Raw genomic sequence first — 21037 nt, 5'->3', positions numbered from 1 at the left:
CGTTTTTAGCAACAACTTAAGTTCGTCTGGCAACTATGAACAGTCGGTGTTTTGCTGTTTTTGTTTTTGTGGTGCTTTTTACATGGCTGCGTCCAGCTGGGTCAGTGACGGCGTGCCACGTTTTATTGTGGTCCTGTGATGTCTCAGCGCAGAGACAGAGATAAAGCAACAGTTGAGGTGGGCCTGACTTTTGTCGCCCTCGGCTCCATCGAAGATGAGCTAAACGCTGCGAAGGCAAGAGTGATGAGCCTCAAACAAAGACTCGTCACGAACAGCTTCATTTTGACTGCTTCCGCACTGTCCCCCCCGAGTCATCAACCGCGAAAGTTGGGCCTATGTGCGCAACGAACGCTGGTTTGAAGACACATTGCCGTTATTAGGCGACGGCCACTTTAAGCAGTGTTTTCGAGTGAGCCCAGCCACCTTCAGCTTCATTGCGGACAGCCTACGGGGAATACCGGCGTCGGTGAGGCTCTCGGCAATCGCCTGGTACACTCCACCGTTGTGCTTTTGCCTTCGCAAGGCGTTTAAATGGTCCTCCTATAGGTTTATCAGCGCCCAGGTCTCCTTTTAAGTCCACTGGACGCACGGTTTTTTCTTCAGCGACTGAGCCGACTCCATTGTTACAAGATACTACGTCGCCGACACAGCAACTGCTGTTGCCAACCCTAACATGATCGCGCTAGTGACGTAATGCAGGCGTTTGAGAGTATGGACAGACTAAGGGCCTTCACTTTTCAACAAATTGCACTGCTGCTGAAAATCAAAACATTTTCTCAGCGCAAAAAAATACTGACAGGGCACCGCAGTGTTGCGACACGTTTTCTTCTATTGATAAATTAGGCACACTGTATGCGAAAGTACTCCCTTCCTGTCAGAAAAGTAGATGCGGGATCTGCTTTTGCGAAAAGGATACTTGCCGGAAAGGAGTTACTCCTTTGTCGTGTGTCACTGCGCCCGAGCGCCTTTTCGAAAGATGCCCCCTTTTCTAAAAAACCTCAGGGTGCCCGTGTGTCAGGGGCTTGACTCTTTTCAAATGTGAAGCATTTCTTATCGAGCTCCGGGGACTTTGAGCGTATCTATCTATCTATCTATCTATCTATCTATCTATCTATCTATCTATCTATCTATCTATCTATCTATCTATCTATCTATCTATCTATCTATCTAGCCACTTACGTTTGGGTGTTCTCGTGGTCAGCCCCTCAAATGGGCTTGAACCAAAATTAGCATGGGAAGGTAAGATAGATCGACAAGTATGACGCACTGGTCAAGACTAGAATAATGCCACAATTTTATCGCGTACGTCGTCAACACTTTTCGCCAGACAGTGGCACATACCCACGCGCGGGTATGTGCCATGGGTATGCGGTTTTGTGCCACTGGTGATTGATAAGCAGTATCTACTTTGGAACGACGAGAGCACACATGGGCAATTTTAACGTGAGGGGGTAAGAAATACCCGACACCAGTTGCGTCGACCCGACGATTGGAAAGAATAAATGTCAGGATCCCAGCTGGCATGGAACCTAAGCATTCTGCATGGCAATGAAACATTTTACCACATAGCTACGCCAGTTATCGAAAGTACTTTTCAAATAGACGCTAATCTTCGTGAAACGTCAATAGTGGTTGCAGTGCTGCCTACCAAATTTTATAAACATTACATATTTACACCTTGGATACAGCCGTCACGTCGGGTTAGCGTTAACTCTGGTTAGTTGCCATTCCCAGAAGTTGATTGATGTAGCAATGTCCAAGGCCAGTATCCTCGCGAGCATCTGCGCTTCATATAAGCTTGTGGTGTTGCTAATACTTATGTTCTAGTTGGCATCATTGCGCAAGTGCAAACATCTGATTATGTAAACTTCTGCAACTCTGCAACATATGTCTGTGCGTGCAACATTTATACTTGTATTTATCCTCGCTTCATGACGCGTCACTCAAAAAAAATTGCAACACGGTCACTTTCCCTTCACATGCTTCGCATAACATTGATTCCCGGCTACGTGTGATCTGCAGAATTTGTTTAGAGAATGCCAATAGTTTTAACGTCATCTTTCCAGGCGTCCCCGTGGCGCGACCTTTCAGAATAGAGGTTGCTGCTTCGTCGGAACTATAAAATATTACATGCCTTGCGATCATTGGTAGCAAGGGCTATCGGTGAGGCATTCATGCTTATGCCACATACCTCATTATAAATTCAACGACGACTGTCATGGATTTGCGTTAGAAGCATTTCATGCCACCCCCATTATTTTAATTACATATATCTTTTACCCACCTCAAAGTGTAGACTTTTAAGCCCCTATACAGCCCCACAACAGTCTCATAGTTTGCATCTTTCACATGTCACCGCAAACCATACATCAATGCTTTTTACAGCGAAATCTCTTATGAGCTCACAACTCGGGTCACGCGCAGCTGTCAGCCGTCGTTGCCACCACCACCGCCGGTGTTTGTAAGAACATCACATGAAATTAGAAAAAAAAGGCCCGAATTGACATGTCACACTATAAATGTCGTCGAAAGACTCTAGTCTTGCGTCTGGAGAGAGGTGACAAAATGCTTATTTGATATTCTGCGCAATAAAATCGGTGAATAGTATTCTGGAGGCGCTGCGTTAGAGTGCCTCGAGCGTGTAACGGAAGCGAACAAGCGCATCACCTTTTCATTAACCCTGGGCGCCGCCATAGCCCTCCTTGGCCTGTGCAAATTGGTGCGTCCCCTCGAAAATTCTCTGCCAACGCTGCGCCCTTGGCCTTTGTACTCTCGTGCGCAGCCCATCGTGGCGGTGTTTTTTTTCTTCCTGTGAAAAGGTGCACGTTAGGTACGAGCGCCATCTGGCAGTTATCTTCGAAAACAAAGGCTTGCGCGTCCGCGGAGAAAGATGTGCGCCAGTCACGGAGGTAATAAGGTGTAGAATGCAAAGCGACGGGCAGGTCCTACAACCGTGCCGTCGTAGCAAAGCGTTGGAAACACCTTCTTGAGCTTCGCGTTTCACTGTCAGCGCAGCGCGTAAAACGCTACAGTCCTCAGAGTTACTTGTATGTGTCTCTATTATAAAGGCAGACATACAAAACATCGACATGTTCTTATGGCACCTCAGATATGCGCATTATTTGCTTTTTTAATTGTGAATCGCACAACTATGACCGCTGAACCTTTAGCAATATTGGTGGGCGCTGCGAATGGGGTAGTCAGTTTGGTGCCGTTTGAGGTATCGTTAGGTCGGACAAACAGACAAATGTACAGAGAGACAAACCAAAATTTTTTTCTCGAAAGCACCGAAGAAAGACTATCGTCTTTAAAAATTAGCACCAATGACAATATGGGATTCGAACCCAGGGGCCAGCTAAGCATTCTACCACTGATCAACAATGGTCCTTGTAACTTTTCAAACTTGCCTTAGGCAGGCTTATATCGGGAAAGCAATTGCAATGACACAGCTTAGAAAACGTTTTAAAACAGCGAAAGAGTAACCAGTCGTCGCACAATGGGAATAGTGTAACGAGGGGGATGTCCAATGTTCAAACCCATGAAAAAAGCTTATTTTTGTTCAGCTATCAACTGTGGCGTATACCCACTTCAGCTATACTTCCTCATCATCGTCAGCCACTGCATGAACAATTGGCACAAAATTCCCCACAATATTTTAGCGGATACCATGCTTCTCAGAAGAATGACAAAAATAGCATAGCAAATGCCGGCCTACTACTACCCAAATAAATTTATTATATTGACCTAGGGGGTATCAAGCGTGCTTGCAGTAGTTACCCAATGAGTGTTTCGAAATGGCTCTGAAAGAACGCTCTTCTAGTTTTCGCTGTGACTGTGCTGCGCCTTCCGCGCAGGCCTGGCAATTTTTAAAATTAATGTTTCCTGGTGCTCTTTGGCCAAGTATGGCCCTTGCGCCAATAAAAACTCACATATAAACATCCTCACATCATACATGACACCGTTTTGTTTTTATGACAAGTCATTTTTAAGCTTTTATCATGCCCTGTCAATTGCTTTGCAAACAGTAAAATTTTGTGAAATCACCATTATAACACTGTTACTGTGTCATGGCGAACATGAGATACATGACATAATTTTCATGTAATGTCCAGTCATTCATGTTAGCCATGCGCTCCAATTATGTCATGTAAATTTTGGTGCACACGAAGCTAACAAAGCGGCCGTAAGAGCTCTATGATCGGGTCATGCATGCCTTGGCCTAAATGACATGCATGATAAGGCTCTTGTCTTATTACGAGTTATACATATTTTCCTCGTGGTCTTAACATAACATGTGAATGTTGGTATACATAAAGCTCACCAAAGGGCCGTCCTGGGTCCTTGACCATGTCACCTATGTCATGACATACACTACAGGCATGTCATGAATCCTATGTACCAGGCAACCATTTATGTTTTTCACGTGCTCTTTCATGTCATGTCAGTTTTGGTACAGGTCAACTTAATCAATCGACCTCTCACGGTCGATTTGTAGGACCTAGGCAGCCAGTGAGATCGACAAACCGATAGATACTTTCTAAATGCCTTTATTTCGCTATTGAATGTTTGGTGCATGATAATTAGTGCCTAATCTATTTGTTACCAACAATATTTGTGCAAGCCCTACCACTAGAAAAGACAAACTGAGCCGAATTACCGAGCACTTCACTGAAAGAGATCCTTCTCTTTCTGCCAGGCAATGACAGCGAACGCGAACGTTTGAACCAATATTGTATGGAGGAGCACATCGAAGTAGCCACACCGAGGTACCCTAGCGCCTCCAACATCGGCTCGTGCGTCTCACCTGTCTCTCGCTGGCGCCAGTTGCACATACACAAGTGTGCAGAAGCGTGAGCATGGAAGAAGGAAAGAGTTGTTTTCGTCCGCCATTATTGAAATCAACCTTAAGAGGAGGAATCATCTACTCTTCCCAGTCCAAGCTTCACAAAATGTGAAGTAACGGCATTTCTTCAGCATTCTTTCTTCCATGATTTCGTTGCCATCGCTGCCGACTCGGGAGAAAGAGGGTAGAGAAAGAGAGGGAGGAGGATACGCATACTCAGTTGGAGTGTCGATGGCGCGGGAAAGAGAGAGGCAAAAAGCTCCAATATTCAGCTGACTGAAAAACACTTTTTAAATTCTGAAATGTCTTCGACTAAGCCTGCGTCCATTGACATAGGCTTGGTCAGAATGGAACGTGATGCGCGCGTCTTCGTTGTTCTATCAGTGTGCTGATTTTGACTGAGACACAGGGAAGACGCCTGCCCGTCGAAGCCATCTGACTAACTCGACTGCTACAACGAGATTTCAGATGAAGCAGCGCTGCCGCGTGTGCCGCTGTACATCACGTGATAGCCCAGAGAGTGCAATGGAAGATAGCTCCAATACCCCTCTTTTTCCTAAAATAAACCGGAGGGGCTCTGGCACTGCGATCGTTCTGACACTGCGGGAATGAAGGCTAGTACGCGAATTCACTAGTCTTCGTGCTTGTGGGCTTCGAACTCACTTGAGGCGTTGAATATTTTTGTGATTTGTTTTTGTTTTTATTGAAAGAACAGACCACTGTGGAGCTTGTCAGTCAAAAAAATTCCGCCATATCCACGAAGTGAATGATGATGAGTGGGCGAAGCTCCGGAGGTAAACCTGGTAAACCATGAATCCTCTGTACATTTTGTCCACTCGATTTTATTACATCGCTCCCCCTAGCGTACGTCGCCGCACTAAATCGAACGATTGCCTTCAACCAATGACACGCGCCATATGTGACATCATTCCTATTTTATAAGATCTCGCGTCTTTCATCAACTACAAGTACCGCTTTCTAGTTTATAACATCTTGCATCTTTTCATCATCAGGTACAAGTACCACCATCTTGTAAACACTACAAGAACTAAACGAGAGGTGGCTACATACAAGAGACGGTACCGCCATCTAGTGAACACTGCAAGAACTAAACTAGAGGTGGCTACATACAGGGGACGATACCGCCATCTAGTGAACACTGCAAGAACTAAACTAGAGGTGGCTACATACAGGCTACAGGGGACGCACAGCCCACGCCCTAAGGAGCTTCGCCCCTAAAAAAAAAATGATTGAGGTAGAATGGTCAAAGTGGTGAAGCGTAGGTTGTGAACATTTGTTGAGCCTTGCTTTGCGGCAAAGTGACTTCAGCTCCCTAAAAAGCCAAACAGAGTCAAAAGAACAAATTATACGATATTCCGTGAACTACCAAATATTCTCATGCTCGCTGAAGTGCCGTGGGTGTCAGTTGCCAAAGACACTAGGGCCAGAGTGCCTTCTAGTGTATACGTAAAGGAGTCTACGAATACCATCACTACATAAACATTTTATACAAATAATTACCAGGTTCCAGTGTTTATCACGGGCTGTAATCTTTCAAAGTGTTTTCTGTTGTAGCTTTATATTTAATGGCTTGATGGTTTCACAAGGCCAACTTTATTATACCTTCTGCTATAGGCTGAACTTTCAGTCACCTGCAAGAGATGCCGCGCTTTAGAATAAATGTTTTCACAACATTGCTCCTGTTTTCATTTCCAAATATTTTCTTCCAAATACCCCACAGGCCCAAAAAGGGGCGATAAATAAGGCAAAGTGCAAAAGCACAAATTCATTGGCAAAGGCCGCAAGTAGTAGTGCGCCAAAATAGAGAAAATGTTTCCAACTAAAAACTTTTTTTGAAAGTTTAAACAAAAGATAAATGTATTAAAAATATACTCAAGTGTATATATCACTTCTTACTCAACTTACAGCACGAAAACTTAATTTTATAGGCTAATTATTTTACATTTATAATAGCCTTCAAGGATGTTTGCTTTTAAAGACGGTCTCATTGCTGTTTGCGCTTCTCGGTATCATTTTTTGTCAACTTTTACTCAAACAACATCACAAATAATTTTCTGCTGATCGTTTAAAACATATGGCATGGCAGTCAAGAACAAACACGATGCTCCAATGACATTTTGTTGTCGTCGTTTAGTTATTTTCCCATCATCGGGAAATTACAACCATTGAGGTGAAGTTTTGTGAGCGAAGAGCGAAGACAGCTTCTGGCACTGACATGTGAACAGCCATGCGTGTAATAAATTCTGATAAAGTTTATACAATGACATACAAATTCTGGTATTTACTGCTGATGGTGCAATCTTTGGAAGAGATTTTTGTTTTATATCCCCATTTTTCCCTAGTTTCTGGTGATTGAGTGAAATTTTAGGTGATATACCAAAATCGCTTCTGTGTCAGTTGAAGAAAATGTCATGAAAACACCACCTCACACAATTACTCCCTATACAGGATAAGAGGCAGCATAAAATGAGGAATAATTGTGTTCCTAGTTGTAGATTCATCATAATTTGTGAATGATTGTGGTCTGGCTTAAAACCACCTGCCTGTCACGCAAGTTTGCGGTACCTTGAAAGCAAATGACGTCACCTGCAATATTGTGAATGCACTGAACAGGTCTTTTATCTCACAAACTTGAGGAAGCCTACATAACGGTGGAATAGTCATACGGTGACTCCCCCCCCACACACACACACACCGAGTAGAAGATGGTTTCTAATGAATGATTTTCGACCCAGCCTGTCGTTTATGCTGGCAAAAATGAGCAAGATTTTTACTAATGTATAGGTGGTATACTGTAACACCAGCGCACCAGCGTTGCAGGTTGAGACATAACATCGCTATGAGTTTTTTGTTGAGGATACTTTTTTAAGCGTCCCAGTAAGCACCTGTCACCATGGCAAGCCGTTTTTACAATAAAAAATTACACCAAAACTATCTGAGCCGCAAGTGTCAAGCTCGCATCGCTTTTAATTCTAAAAACTTAATCCACATTCACTCTTTTTGTTCTACTTGGTTATCGTGTAAAGCAAAACCTGTTGATGACGACACATATCAAAACAGTTTGCTTCATTCGAAAGTGATACTTCATTGTTTGCTATTTCAAAACTCTTGGCTTCCAACTGATCTTTCATTGAAAGAAATGTATATGAATGTCCAGTGAATAGATGTGCTTCTTGATATGACTCTTCAGAAAATAGCACCCCGTCCTACATATGCTTCCGAAAGCATTGGGATAAATTTCACGTGAAGAGCTGAAGAAACGAAACAGGCCGAAATAGTTGTACAATAGTAATAATATGTAAAGTTGAGCGAGTCGATTTGACGACAGTCTTGGTAACATTTTCGTGAGCACAATGTGGACGGGAGAACGGAAGGCTAGCAGACAAACAAGCTTGTTTGTCTCCTAGCCTTTTGTTTTCCCATCCACATTGTGCGTGCCGAAACGCCACCAAGAATGTACAATAGTAGTCTACAGTGCAATAAAAGCCCACAAAGTGGATTACAATGTAAAAAGTTTCACTTGCATATCGACGACTTTTGCCGAATTCTTGGCGAAGCATTTTAAAAACTGGGGGCGCGTCTCCTTGTAGTTGAGGAGTATGGAGCATGGAGAGTGAATGCGTGCCCACGATTCGCTATATATTTTCACTAAACTTGGCATTTTTGCGCGAGATAGTGGCTACACCATCCAGCGCAATAAGCTCAGGTACGTCTAGTTCTTCTTATTTGACTTATTTTCTCCAGCGAAGGCATCCAGCTTTCATTGCAACTTTTACGAAAAAAAAAGCTTCCAGTTTCAAGTCCCGTAACTAATATATATGAGGGTCGCCACAGCGTAGCGTAATGAAAGCTTAGACACTACGGCTTCCTATAACCTGCAAACAACTCCTAGTATGCTACACGACCTTCTAACAGTTGGCCTTCATCGATATATGACCGCCGCAGTTTATTGCATCTGATTTCAGCGTTGCTTTGAAAGAACATGTTCGTTACTGAAATACTATGCTTATCTCTAGTTCCCGTAAGATGATGAAATAATAATCTTCATATTCGTGCTTACTAAGTCGGTTTTACGCGTGTTGTCTTACACTTGGTCAGGACTTCAGGTCCGAGAAACAAAATTTACCTCGACCAGGAAGATGAACGCGTAGTGTGCATGTCCCGATTTGCTAACGGTTTTTCGTAGTCTGCATGAGCTGACTTTGCATAGCCTGTTATAAAACGTGTAAAGCGCCGTATTAAAGAGCTAAAATGCCAAGTTGTAGCTTCATGTAATGGTGCTATTTTTAGGTTTTCTCGTATGTAACCACAATATTGTTATTATGTTATAGACGTTACTAATAACACTTTTATTAAAACACAAAACATCCCTTATGCCTACGCTACTTGTAAGCGAGAGCCATCTTCTTTCTTTTTGGAGTATCTCTATTTATCGTTCACTCTTTCAAGGGTCCCTGTGTCTAACATAGTTTCATATTGGCGGCAGCGTCGCCGCCATTGCAATATTCACGTGCGTCCCGATGCTGTTGCACTGCCTTCCTAAATAGCCCACCTTTGGCCGTGCGGTAATGTTATGTAAGAGCGTGATATTCTGACCTAATACGTAATCCAAAATGTTTAGTTATTTCTGGCATACACATTTCGCAATATTGATATGACAACACGCAATGGTGTCAATGTACGTCGCTTCTGCTGACGCTAACGGTCAATATTCGAGTTTGATAAAGCTTCAAAAAATTTTCGCGCTGTCACATTTGTATCTCAGATGTTATAGTTTTTTTTGCAGGAAAGCATTCATTACTAGAAGTTAATGCTGTGCTAACGGGCACTCACCTTTCGACTATTCGGTTGATATTTGTTCACTAACCATCAATTACAATTCAGAAATAAACCTAGCTTACTTACTTCAGATCGGTTCAACTTACTTATCATACTTTAAAATATATCTCATGTTCACTTTGTTTTCCAAAAGGTCTCCTATCATGTACTGTCTAGTGAATGTCAGAACACTTTCTCTCGGAAATAAATATTAGACTTATCTATCTATATACCATAAGAGCAGTGATTGAGCACTTGAAAAACTCAATCTCCTTCCGATGTCTAACTGATCCCACAATTTAAAAAGCACGTTCACTGGCTTTTCAAATTTACCTCCTCTCGCGCTCCTCTAGTTTTAAGTGTGAAGCATTTCATAGCGAACTTCAGAGGCTTTGAGCGTATCAAATTATCTATCTATCTATCTACCTATCTTTCTAGCCGCCTAAAAATTTTATCTATCCTGGCCGTTTCAATAATGGTATTGATACCACCCTTGGTATGGCATAATCCGACTGTATGAAGAACATATTTGATTAGTCATAACATGAAAATAGGACAAATATGTTATAAATATCATGATTCACAAATCATAGTCCGGCCGCTGCTGCGGCAACTTCGTTCACATGGCGCGTTGCAAAATCTGTATGGCATGATTGCATGGCAAACACGAGTGACAAACCATAACACGAAAATCATAACACCCGTGTCATGTAACAAAATAACTACATGTCACGCTCATGATGCGCTCGCAGCCGTTTCGCTAGCGCCACATATACGAATATGATTTTACAGTACGTGAATGAATGACGAAGGTATGTAACTGGTGCAAACATGGTAATCATGATATGGGTGTCATGTAACGACATGACTACATGCTGGGCTCATGATGCACTCATGGCTGTTTCACTAGTGTAATTTAAATTTGGTATTACCGGACGTGATTGGATGACGAAGGTATGTGACTGGTGCAAACATAATAATTATGCGATGCATATAATGTGAGAATATGACTACATGCCACAGTCAAGGCGCCAATACATTTCAACGTGACGCAGTGCGCGTCCTCACCGGCGTTCATTTTGTCGCGTCACGCCAGCGTTGCCACTCCAGGCGCCAGTCCTGCCTTATACTCGCAGGCGCGCGCCGCGCTGTGTTGCTTTGACGCATACGCGTTTCAGAGCTTCCTGCGGCCCTCCGTCACCAAAAGAGGAAGACTAAGTGTTATTAGAAACGCATCGGCGCGAAATGCAGCATGTCGCAATTCGCGCCGGTTGCCGTCGCGCCGCGCCGACGGACACTGGTTCCATGCGTCAGACTATAGAGTGCTCGCGTTTTGCTAACGTAGCATCGCTGTGCCAAGCGTGCGCGCGCGTCAACGCTACATTTGAGTATAATGGGCCCTTCATAATACGCTCGCGAACTTTTTGCTAGCTCCACATATACCGAATTCGGTGTTCCGTGGCATCATCGAATGACGGAATATAAGACTGCTGCAAACATGGTAAACCTGACACACGCGTCATGTAAGAATATGACAACATACCACGCTCACAGCGTGCTCGCGGCCGTTTCGCTAGCTCCACTTATACTAAATTTCGTTCCACCTGAGGTTAATGGATGACGGAGGTAAACGACGCATCTAAACATGATAATCATGACACGGAAGTCATGTTCGGCATCATTTACCTTCACGTCGTAACGTTGTGATGATTTTAGAGTGACATATCAACATTTTTCTTTCATGCTTCGCATATCACCATCGAATCCCAGTGTAAGTAGGATCTTCCAATTTTTCCAATTGGCCAAACGTACTTGCGAAGAGAATAGACACAACCTGTCTCAGTTTTATTTCCAACGGTTTCGGCCGGTGGACCGGTCTGCGTCAGGGTTTGTGAATAAGTCCGTGAAGCCTCTGAACTAATATATATAGATATATATATATATATATATATATATATATATATATATATATAACGTGCGAGAAAGAAATTGCTAAGGGTCAAATGAAAGGCAGCAGTACAACACATATTCAATATTTTCTTCACTGTCAGTCACGCCTATAATGTTGCGCGTGCCTTCTTATGGGCAACCCCCAGTAAAAGCCGGCAAAAAAGCAAGGCTTCATAATGCCGCCCGGGACAACTTCGTTGCCTATAGCGTCGAGGTGTCAGGCACCTCGATGGGAGCGAAGAATCGCAGGAGTGTTTCACTGAGTACGCCGCTTCCAAACCCATACGCGTAGCGTGGGTTCACTTTTCAAAAGCTTCGTCGGTGATTTCATTGACACCTGTCAGCATGGTGCTAGTTTTTTGTGCGCAGACCAGTGAGATGTTTGGCTTCTTTGGAGCACTGGAGGTAGACACGTTCTTTTCGTCGGTAAAGTTTGGAATTGTGACATCGAGCGTCGTCGCGAGGTTCTTTCATAGAGAAACTTGTATAACGTCATCTACGTTCTTTCTTGCACAGCCCTATTGGATGAAACGGTCATGATCGGAATGATGGAATTTCACGTATCTTGGTCAGTGCGCCCAATTATGGGCGCGAATGGTTTTTGAACTTGCATTGCTTTCTGAGGTCAACGGGTGTTTGTGAACATCTTTGACTTCTGGTCCAGCGGTCACGAGCTTCCCATAATGTGGGAGACCTCCTAAGTGCCTATGGACTTTGCTCTGCCGAGCCCGAAGCTGGAAGTGCGCTTGTACCTACCACGTGTTTGTGCACGTGCTGAGTTATGTGCTTTCTGTCTATTTCCTTTTTCCTCTCCTTCTTTTAATCTCCCCATTCTTTTTCTACATGTAGGGTAGTGAACCGTTTGTTCTCTACTCGTTGACCACGTTACTTTTGCTTCTCTATTCTCTCTCTCTTTGACTTTTGCATATTACCACCACTGCATATACGTCAGTCAAACTGCTGACAATTTTCTCAATTCTTTCTCTTCTCTTTCCTCACTCTAACCTTTATGCCCCTTTTCTCATGCCTCCTGCGTAGCGTAGCAAAGCGGGCATGTCCCTGGTTAACCTCGTTACCTTATTTCTTGTTGTTGTTCCTTCCTTTGTACAGGATATGCACCCACTGCCTGGTCATAAGTTAATACGTACTGTAACCTATTTACCTTATATAATAGATGACCGGCTTTACACCACGAAGTCATGATGATAATAGCGTGTTCTGACGCTCGATGGCAATATACGCTTGTTCCAAGCATTATTACTGCAATTTTTCAGGTGGTATTGAGAAGCATGTATACACAAAGCGTGTGTTTGTGAAGCGTGAACGTTATTTTTTTATTTTTAAACTGATTTGTGCCTCTGTATTTTTATCAAAGTGACTAGAATATAATAATAACTGCTGATATATTTGTTGAGATTGTGCCAGAAGACCTCCAAGGGAATTTCAGTTAACGGATCGGAATCGTTTCCGCGGTATCAGTGTGCCGAAAAGTGAGAACCGAGAGTCACCAGATTCTTTCGATAACTAGGTAGCACTGTTCAAGGAGGATCTAGCTGCAGCTGCCAAGTCCACAGTTCCTGATCTTAGGGTTGACAGAATGTACAGTCGTCTAGCGCATTTGCTAGAAGCTCAAGCCACCCTTCTCCGCATATAGAAGGGACAGAAACTGAACCGTAGGCTGCAGAAAATAATGCTGAGCTGAATCACCAGATTGAGGAACACTGTCAGACGCTCTATAGACAACAGTGTGGTGAAGCTTGCAACTTCGTCGATGGCCAAATGTGTACAGGAGGCACCTGTTAAAATAATTGAACTAAAATCTAACCAGAAGTGTTCTATAGACAAAATTCTCCTTATGGCCAAACAAGACAACTCAGAACAAGAAGTTCTCGAACACCTCGTGAAAAGTTGTCTGGCAGTTAATCTCTTGTGCGATGTCGACTATCCGCTTTATGAGGGGCCGCACAAGGAGTCCCCAGACAAACCTTTCAGAATGGTTGATGTGAGGGATGTCCCAATACAACTGAATAGCTGATCAGCCCCAGGCCCAGACGGTATTTCAAATCGAATTCTACGTAATATGAACGATGCTTCCATACAAACACCCGCGGACGAGATTAACAAGGTATGGGAACAGGGCACTGTCTCGGAATTGTGGAAGCTGGTGTCAATGATCTTTATCCCGAAATCGGGACAACCACTTAATCTTTGTAATCTAAGGCCCATATCGCTTACAGTCCACTTAACCTTTGTAATCTAAGGTCCATATTGCTTACATCCTGCATACGGAAGTTGGCCGAACGCGTCATAATAGCCGCAATACTCAACACATTGAAGACCATGGCTTATTCTCGTACAACATGATTGGCTTCCGAACGGCGTTATCAACCCGAGATGCCATGAAGTTGAAAAAACATCAGATTATCGATGTTCAAACCAGAGATGTCAGGGGAATCTTGGGACTATATATAGAGAAAGCTTTTGAAAATCTTTCCCATACTTATATTCTCAACTCCATCTCTAGTTTTTGCTTGGGGCGTAAATTGCACGCAATCATAAGCTCTTTCCACAAAAGCAGAAAGGCCATGATTAAAATAGGAGATCTGAAATGAGAACCCCTCGTTCTTGGCTCCAAAGGTATGCCACAGGCTTCGGAGGTCCCACAACTTCTGTTCAATATTGCTGTCTGTGAGCTTTCCAAGAGGCTCTCGCAAATACAAGTCATATGTCATAACCTTTACGCCGATGACATAACTGTCTGGTGTACGGGTGACTGTGAGCATAGAGTAGAAGAGACACTCCAACAGGCTGTGGAATACACCGAAACTTTCCTTAGTGGCACTGGACTACGACTCTCTCCAACCAATTGGGAACTTTTGCTTTCCAGATTTAATGGAAGGGGTGTGAAGCCCCGAAGCTGAGTCCACCTTCCGGATATCAATATAGTGCTTCGCACCAGCTCTGCTGATATCAAAACTAGGGTAGAGGTAATCAGAGTACTTGGAGTGCTTATATAAGCGAATGGCACAAATGCATAGACCAAACAAGCTGGCAGCTAAAACGGCAAGCATGATTCGGATTATCCTGAGGGTCTCCAACTCTAGAGGTGGCTTGAGAGAGGACAATTTACTACGGACATGTCACGCTTTCTTAATAAGCCACATTAGTTACGTTGATGTCATCCGCTGTTGGCAAAGTCATGAAAAGTTTATATCATACTCCTGATCCGCAAGAGCATCAAAAGAGTGCTAGGGGTCCCTTCGGGTACCAGTACGGAACGCCTCATGCAGTTGGATACACACAACACGTTGGAAAAGATCATCGAGGCACAGCATACGGCTCAGATGGCCAGGCCCTCCTCCTCGGCTGCGGGAAGGAACATCCTGACAATCCTGTCATATAGTGCGATAGAAGAGGAACGTAGTCAGCCTCTCACTAAGAAGCAAAGAGCCAACATTATTGTCACTTCGTCTCCCGCAACGTACATTTTCAGCACAACGAAAACAGGCGGAAGGCCAGGGGTGAAGCGCTGCTCATGAGTGTACGTGCGAAACCGGAGTCTGCATGCTTTGTAGACGTGGCGCAATACGGTTAACAGCCAACTTCTCGGTCATTGCAGTTGACCACGCAGGTGGTGTTATTCACTCCGCGTCTAGCAGGAACACCACTCCCACTAAAGCGGAACAGGTAGCCAGAGCTATCGCTCTCTTTGACGACTTCCGGCAACACATCAACACAGACTTACGAGCGGCGGTGCGAGCCTTTGCATCTGGATCGGTATCGGCTGAAGTAGTTCGCATCTTAGGTCATAGGGATATTTCAGAACACGCCATAATTTCGTTTCAGGCTCATCTCGGATCACATCTGGCTTCCATGGCAAACCTAAACGAGATCACCCACACCCCAGCACGCGAACTTACTCACTGTGCTGGGCAGTCTACGGGACCTTCAGACTCCAACCTAATTGTCTTTATGAATGTTCTTCTCACTTTCAACGAGGGGCCCAAATATTATCAGCTGGACAGAAAGATCTTCCCCCTTCCTCATACGCAACTTTGTAGGGCCCAGGCATCTACCCTCCGCATGCTTCAAACCAGGTCGTGCCCCAGTCTTCATTCTCACAGCCAGTTTATTCAAAGCATTGATGCAACATGCCCAGATTGTGGCGCCATATCTACGTTTGACCACATGCCCTGCAGTACCCCTCATCACGCGATTCTCGGTACATGACCGAACAGGAATTGAGCTTTGCGCTCAGGAGCTCAGAACTTGCACAACAACTCGGGGCTGTCCAGAAGGCCCACGACGTGGCGTTGAGGCTCGGCCTTCCCGTTCCGACGTGGAAGCGGCCCGCTGCTCAACCTCCTTGAAGTAGTGTTCCTCAGGACCTCGATAAAGTTCTGTGTATATCTGTCTGTCAGATGCGTGGCTGTGTGGTAGAACCCCTCTTGTCACACAAACGGCTTGGTTTCAATCCTCGCTTACACCAGAAAATATTTACTATTGATTTTGTCGTCATCTTTCTTGATTTCTCATTCATGCACAAGATGATGATTTTTCTCTCGCAACGAACGACGTCCACTCTGATGCCGACGCCGGTATATCTGCAAAACGAACTCGTCAAAAATATCACGCTATACTAACAAAGGCAAAATTTATATAGACGCCTAAAGCATCAGCCCAGGCAGTACAGCTTGTAGACCCAATATTGTTTATGCGTTGGCAAACACTCGCCCACTGAAGGTGCAGTCTTACCACTATGGAACTATTGTTGGCAGAAACAGCCTATAAGAATGCCAACCATGGTCCATCTTAGCCAATCAAAAGACAATATTGCTATCGCCATGGTTAAAGGATGGTGAAAGAGGCCAACGTAGCCAGCCAACATGCGATATTGGCACTGTTATAGTGCAAACACGCAAACAAAGGCCCATCATTTCCGGCCTACTTAATATATTCGCACGGTCATCCTGTGAGGGCGCTAACAATAGGGGGATGTTGCCGGCCATTGAACAGTATTAGCAGCGCCGTTCCATGAAGATGTAAAATACAGCCTATCGTTGTCAGTCAGCAAAGAGAACTGGCACTTCCATTTCTGCATTGGCATTTTATTACAGAGGTGGATTGCTGAGCTACATGGTACAAAGTACAAGCAAAATGCATAAAGAAAGTGTGTTTTATAGATGTTGAGAAATTTTAAATAACGTATGTACCCAGTGCTCTGCTGCTTATTATGCTAGAAAATTGTTTTTCGCTAAAGAAATTTGAAACCAGAATAATATGGCACTTTTCAATGTCTGTTCAAACAACCTTAGTGTGCCCTACATCTAGCATACACACGGCAACCGTAAATGGCTACAAAAAACCCTAAAACGTTTCATTTTGTTCCTTTATTGCGCTCTTGTGCCTCGTCTGAGCATTAATTTTGCGTTTCCCTTCACTGCTTGTTTCGCGGTAGGAAATCCTAACTTCGAAACACTCAAATTTTGTATAATTGTGAACATACCCAATTCATTTTCTTTGAAGACTTCACAGCATTCACCATTTAATAAAAAATAGGCCATGTACTTTGTGGTAGTTCAAGGTGGATATGAATTAAAGTTGCATTGACTGTTTGTTCACAAGTGTAGACGTTCATGTAGTTATATTACTGCCACATACCAATTTCCGCACAATTCGTTTTAAATGTACGGTGTACTGGTTACGTTACTAAGCCCTAACTGCGAATTTAGCTGTGTGTGTTTTAGAGTGGCCCTTTACCCGCGATGTGCAATAAGAGATAGTTATTCAAAAAAAGGTCTGTTCAATGCAGCAATTATCCACAAGCCAGCGATCAGCAGGACAAAACTTGCATATACACTCGATTCATTCAGAATGAACCTCACTTTATTCTCAACACTTTTAAGGTGAAAGTTGTGTTGCTTACCTAAATACAAAAGTGCGAGCAACATGCAGTCTTTCTCAGCACAAAAGTATACATCTTGTCAAACTACACATTATGTGGAAACTGTGGGAATAATATTAGCGTACCAAGCTAAAGGACTGGAGAGAACCGGCATTAAAAAATCAAAAGAAAGAATGAGGGCGCAGCTAACAGGAAGTGGTGGAAATAGATATTGAATCTGCCAATATTTAGATATTGTTAGCTATACGTACCACGGGCAATGTTGACTGAAGGTATGTTGTCATTTTTAGAACTCTTATTCAGATTTTTATCTTAAATAAATTCTTCTGTGTTTGCCTTGAAAAGGGCTGCTTATGAACACACTTCAAGCGTGTTGGGCAAGAAAAGTCGACTAATCTGAATTTATTTACTGAAATTGCCCAAAACTTACTCGTCACACACTTTCTTATAACATTTGATCATCTGAAACAGAAAATTAAAATCACCCAAAGGCAACGTAGATGCAAGTTCAGGCTTTGCAATGAACTAGAATCTTCGTGCTGTTGTCAATGTTTGGTTAGCATGACTGAAGATCCCAGAACAGTGTTTTTTTAATAGTCGCATTTTAGTCCAAGCTATACTACACAAAAAGTTACTGGTGATTTTAATTATCCTACTTTATTACATGCATTATTGTTCTATAAAGAAGCATGCATTGTTGAAACGCCAATGATAGGATCACCCAAAAATTAGAAGTTTTGGAACAAAAAACAACAAGAATACAACGTTTCAGGAATACAAAAAAAACTTCTTCAACGTTGTTATACACGTCATTCAAAAGCTTTGAGATGAAAAGAAATTCTTCAACCTTCTTATAGCCCCGCGGCGGTGGTGTAGGGGCTACGGTACTAGGCTGCGGGCCTACAGGCCGCTGGATTGAATCCTGGATGTGGCGGCTGTACTTCCGAAGGAGGAGTAATTGTTGTAGGCCGCTGTGCTCAAATTCGGGTGCACGTTAAAGAACCCCAGGTGGTCAAAATTTCCGCAGCCCTCCACTATGGCGTCTCTTATAATTATATGGTGGTTTTAGGGCGTTGAAGCCCACCTATTAAATTATCAAATTCAGCCTTCTTATGTACTGAAGTACATAAGAAGTTGTTGAGATGATAAAGGATGCCAGGCTATTATGTAGGACTTTCCTCAGAATATATGAGTTCACCGTTTTGCAGGGCAGTGGCTTCTGTTTTTTACCTTGTTTTTCTTCGCCTGTTTAATGGAAGATGACATTCTTTGTTCGAGTTGGGTTCTTGCGAAGGAACGCTACTGCCTGAGGATATGCAGCGTGTGACAGTTTCCATAACTCATATGTTCCATTCTAAAGTGGAAACAAAACAATTCCTAGGCCTGCACTACATTTTTTGGGACATGCTGCTAAACAATTTTACTGAAGCTTTCATACGCGTTTTGGGTTATCGCGCAGGCCTATTTCATTGAAACATATAATCCAAAGAGATGTCTGCATTCACAGTCCTCCCTTTGTACAGGATGTGTTTGTAGAAAACTGCCCCGCCGCGGTGGTCTAGTGGCTAAGGTACTCGGCTGCTGACCCGCAGGTCGCGGGCTCGAATTCCGACTGCGGCGGCTGCATTTCCGATGGAGGCGGAAATGTTGTAGGCCCGTGTGCTTAGATTTGGGTGCACGTTAAAGAACCCCAGGTGGTCGAAATTTTCGGAGCCTTCCACTATGGCGACTCTCATAATCATATGGTGGCTTTGAGACGTGAAACCCCACAAATCATCAATGCGTTTGTAGAAAACGACACTTGGAACTCGTACTGCCTGATGCCAAGAGCTTTCACTCCATTGCAGGCACACCAGCTTTTTACACTCCGTGTTTTGACCCTTCCTTGACGCGATACTTAGCCATAACTTGTTAGTTTTAGTGAAACAGCAGTCTAGGACACAAATAGCCTTCATAATAGTAGCACAGCACGTCGTTGTGGTGTAATTATGGTGTCACATTGTGTGTTCTAATGCGGGCAATCAGAGTAGTTTAATTACAAAATGGCCGCAATTACCATCGCTCAATGCGATAGAGCTTTAACAAACTTCACCTTTAACCAGTTTAAATTCGTCCTGTGAATCTGGGCACAAGCGTAACTTTGTTTTACTCATTGAAATACAGGCTTTGTTTTCAGTAAATACCAGTTTCGGCTTCAGAGAGGTCTACCTGTAGTTGTAAAAAACAACATAATTGTCGAACAGAAGCAGACAGAGACAAAAGTTTTGCTGCAGTACACTTCTAAATGCATGTATAGTCATGGTACATTACAAAGTGAAGTTTGCTTTTAAAAAAACAATTTTTGATGATGGAGACCACTTTACTATTATATGTGATATGTTCGACGAACAATATGAAATGGAGCCATCTTAGCCAATATTGGGTCATTATTGCCTCCCAATATTGGACCCATGTGCAGTGTGGTCTACGAAAACGCCGAAAACTTACTAAAGTCCAACTGTTTTGCGAATGACTATCAAGCCTGCGTCAATATTTGTCTAATGCATGCGTGATACCTGGGATGGTTTGTGTGCACTCACACCAAAACCCCCTTTCTCATGCTCTTCGAGAGCCTTATTGACGATATAAAGTGCGGACATTGGTACTGCAAAATGGATACACGAAAAACAAAAAGCATACAAATATTCAAAGACGCAAGTGAGAAAAAGTACGATTGAAAAAAAGCAGAAATGAGCGAAAAATACAAAGAAAAAGAAGTGGGAAACAGATAAACTAAAGAAAGAACTGGAAGAAGAGAGTAGGACGTAAACAGACTAATGGAGAGAAATGGAGAACGCTGCATGCTTCAGATTTTCTTCGGACTTTGCACCATCATATGTAAAGTGAATCTTCCTTAGTTCTTCATCAAAAAGGTGAATGCTCTGGATAATCAAAAAATCTTAATGTTCACGACTCGCAAAAAGCTTGCAGAATCTCTACAGGCTGCAGAGCCCAATATTGTTTATACGTTGGCAAATGGTGATCCAACGAAGACAGTTTAGCTACTACGAAACGGATTTTGAACGAGCCAGCCCTAAAACAACGGCAAGAATGATCTATTGTAGCTGGCGAAACACAGTATTGGTACCACCAATGTGCAAGGTGGCCAACAGTGGTCTATTATAGCTAGCCGAAACGCACTACTGCAACCGGACCAGTACGAGAACATAGAGCCATCATTTCAAGCCTGTAATATATATTGGCATAGCTGTCTTGTCAGGGCGGCAAAAAATAAATGCCGTTCAGCGGATGTGCTACATTACAAGCGCAGTATCATAAATATGGAAACAGTCTGCCGCTAGTCAACAAAAAAAATCAGGGAACCCTTACGCTTCGCCTTTAAGAGGTGAACGTGATAGCGAGGTTCTGTTCATAGTGCGTACTTGAAACTCTTCGTGTATAAAATGTGTAGGAACTCGGTATGCACCCACTACGTGTCCTTGAGGATGTAGTAACGTGTG

At 43.4% G+C, this 21037-nt stretch overlaps 1 long non-coding RNA gene across 1 annotated transcript in view; it reads right to left on the bottom strand.

Moving 5' to 3' along the window:
• Positions 1-21037, bottom strand: part of LOC142791032 (uncharacterized) — a 46884-nt gene that overhangs the window by 13305 nt on the left and 12542 nt on the right. Inside the window, exons 2-3 of the long non-coding RNA XR_012889953.1 lie at positions 17789-17999; positions 6365-6495 (exon numbers count right to left, since the gene is read on the bottom strand). This is a non-coding gene — a long non-coding RNA (uncharacterized LOC142791032). The remainder of the gene's footprint in view (positions 1-6364; positions 6496-17788; positions 18000-21037) is intronic.

This window comes from Rhipicephalus microplus, unplaced genomic scaffold (genome assembly GCF_043290135.1).
Source record: "Rhipicephalus microplus isolate Deutch F79 unplaced genomic scaffold, USDA_Rmic scaffold_136, whole genome shotgun sequence".
NCBI lineage: Eukaryota > Metazoa > Arthropoda > Arachnida > Ixodida > Ixodidae > Rhipicephalus > Rhipicephalus microplus.
This window is presented reverse-complemented; position numbering and strand designations above follow the sequence as displayed.